This window comes from Bufo gargarizans, chromosome 6 (assembly GCF_014858855.1).
Source record: "Bufo gargarizans isolate SCDJY-AF-19 chromosome 6, ASM1485885v1, whole genome shotgun sequence".
Lineage (NCBI taxonomy): Eukaryota > Metazoa > Chordata > Amphibia > Anura > Bufonidae > Bufo > Bufo gargarizans.
Window position 1 is genome coordinate 181,503,744 of NC_058085.1, and position 2,872 is coordinate 181,506,615.

The following is a 2,872-nucleotide window of genomic DNA, read 5'->3' on the forward strand; positions in this document are numbered from 1 at the left end:
CCCCGGACTGTGAGCTCTGACCTGCCCCCGACCTCGTCCTGCCCCGGACTGTGAGCTCAGACCTGCCCCCGACCTCGTCCTGCCCCCGACCTCGTCCTGCCCGGAACTGTGAGCTAAGATCTACCCCCGATTTTATCCTGCCCCGGACTGTGAGCTCAGACCTGCCCCCGACTTCATCCTGCCCCGGACTGTGAGCTCAGACCTGCCCCCGACCTCGTCCTGCCCCCGACCTCGTCCTGCCCGGAAATGTGAGCTAAGATCTACCCCCGATTTTATCCTGCCCCGGACTGTGAGCTCAGACCTGCCCCCGACCTCGTCCTGCCCCGGACTGTAAGCTCAGACCTGCCCCCGACCTCGTCCTGCCCGGAACAGTGAGCTAAGATCTACCCCCGACTTTATCCTGCACCAGACTTCATCCTGCCCCGGACTGTGAGCTCTGACCTGCCCCGGACTGTGAGCTCAGACCTGCCACCGACCTCGTCCTGCCCCGAACTGTGAGCTCAGACCTGCCCCCGACCTCGTCCTGCCCCGGACTGTGAGCTCAGACCTGCCCCCGACCTCGTCCTGCCCCGGACTGTGAGCTCAGACCTGCCCCGGACTGTGAGCTCAGACCTGCCCCCGACCTCGTCCTGCCCCGGACTGTGAGCTCAGACCTGCCCCCGACCTCGTCATGCCCTGACTGTGAGCCAGACCTGCCCCCGACCTCGTCCTGCCCCGGACTGTGAGCTCAGACCTGCCCCCGACCTCGTCCTGCCCCCGACCTCGTCCTGCCCGGAACTGTGAGCTAAGATCTACCCCCGACTTTATCCTGCCCCGGACTGTGAGCTCAGACCTGCCCCCGACTTCATCCTGCCCCGGACTGTGAGCTCAGACCTGCCCCCGACCTCGTCCTGCCCCGGACTGTGAGCTCAGACCTGCCCCCGACCTCGTCCTGCCCCGGACTGTAAGCTCAGACCTGCCCCCGACCTCGTCCTGCCCGGAACTGTGAGCTAAGATCTACCCCCGACTTTATCCTGCCCCGGACTGTGAGCTCAGACCTGCCCCCGACTTCATCCTGCCCCGGACTGTGAGCTCTGACCTGCCCCGGACTGTGAGCTCAGACCCGCCACCGACCTCGTCCTGCCCCGAACTGTGAGCTCAGACCTGCCCCCGACCTCGTCCTGCCCTGGACTGTGAGCTCAGACCTGCCCCCGACCTCGTCCTGCCCCGGACTGTGAGCTCAGACCTGCCCCCAACCTCGTCCTGCCCGGAACTGTGAGCTAAGATCTACCCCCGACTTCATTCTGCCCCGGACTGTGAGCTCAGACCTGCCCCCGACTTCGTCCTGCCCCGGACTGTGAGCTCAGACCTGCCCCCGACTTCATCCTGCCCCGGACTGTGAGCTCTGACCTGCCCCCGACTTCATCCTGCACCGGACTGTGAGCTCAGACCTGCCCCCGACCTCGTCCTGCCCGGAACTGTGAGCTAAGACCTACCCCCGACTTCATCCTGCCCCGGACTGTGAACTTAGACCTGCCCCCCCGACCTCGTCCTGCCCCTGACTGTGAGCCAGACCTGCCCCCGACCTCGTCCTGCCCCGGACTGTGAGCTCAGACCTGCCCCCGACCTCGTCCTGCCCCGGACTGTGAGCTCAGACCTGCCCCCGACCTCGTCCTGCCCGGAACTGTGAGCTAAGATCTACCCCCGACTTCATCCTGCCCCGGACTGTGAACTTAGACCTGCCCCCGACCTCGTCCTGCCCCGGACTGTGAGCCAGACCTGCCCCCGACCTCGTCCTGCCCCGGACTGTGAGCTCAGACCTGCCCCCGACCTCGTCCTGCCCCGGACTGTGAGCTCAGACCTGCCCCCGACCTCGTCCTGCCCGGATCTGTGAGCTCAGACCTGCCCCCGACCTCATCCTGCCCGGACTGTGAGCTAAGATCTACCCCGACTTCATCCTCCCCCGGACTGTGAGCTCAGACCTGCCCCCGACCTCGTCCTGCCCCGGACTGTGAGCTCAGACCTGCCCCCGACCTCGTCCTGCCCCGGACTTTGAGCTCAGACCTGCCCCCGACCTCGTCCTGCCCCGGACTGTGAGCTCAGACCTGCCCCCGACCTCGTCCTGCTCCGGACTGTGAGCTCAGACCTGCCCCCGACCTCGTCCTGCCCCGGACTTTGAGCTCAGACCTGCCCCCGACCTCGTCCTGCCCCGGACTGTGAGCTCAGACCTGCCCCCGACCTCGTCCTGCCCCGGACTGTGAGCTCAGACCTGCCCCCGACCTCGTCCTGCCCCCGACCTCGTCCTGCCCCGGACTGTGAGCTCAGACCTGCCCCCTGACCTCGTCCTGCCCCGGACTGTGAGCTCAGACCTGCCCCCGACCTCATCCTGCCCCGGACTGTGAGCTCAGACCTGCCCCCGACCTCGTCCTGCCCCGGACTGTGAGCTCAGACCTGCCCCCGACCTCGTCCTGCCCCGGACTGTGAGCTCAGACCTGCCCCCGACCTCGTCCTGCCCCGGACTGTGAGCTCAGACCTGCCCCCGACCTCGTCCTGCCCCGGACTGTGAGCTCAGACCTGCCCCATGACCTTGTCCTGCACAGCTGCTGTGAAACTACAACTCCCAGCATGCAAACATGCTTGGCTGTTCTAACTCCCATAGAAGTGAATAGTGCACTCTGGGAGTTGTAGTTTCAGACACCGGAAGTGCTGATCCCTGTGTATTCTAGCCTGAGCGCCTGGTATCACCAGAAACACGTGATCTGCTTGCAGCCAATACAAGCGCCCGGTTCAAGTCACATGATCTGCCCCCCCTCCTTGGCAGAGTTACCAGTAAACAACATGGCGCCCTCTTCATTGTGCGTGGGCACGTGCAGCGACTGGTGCGTGACCCGGA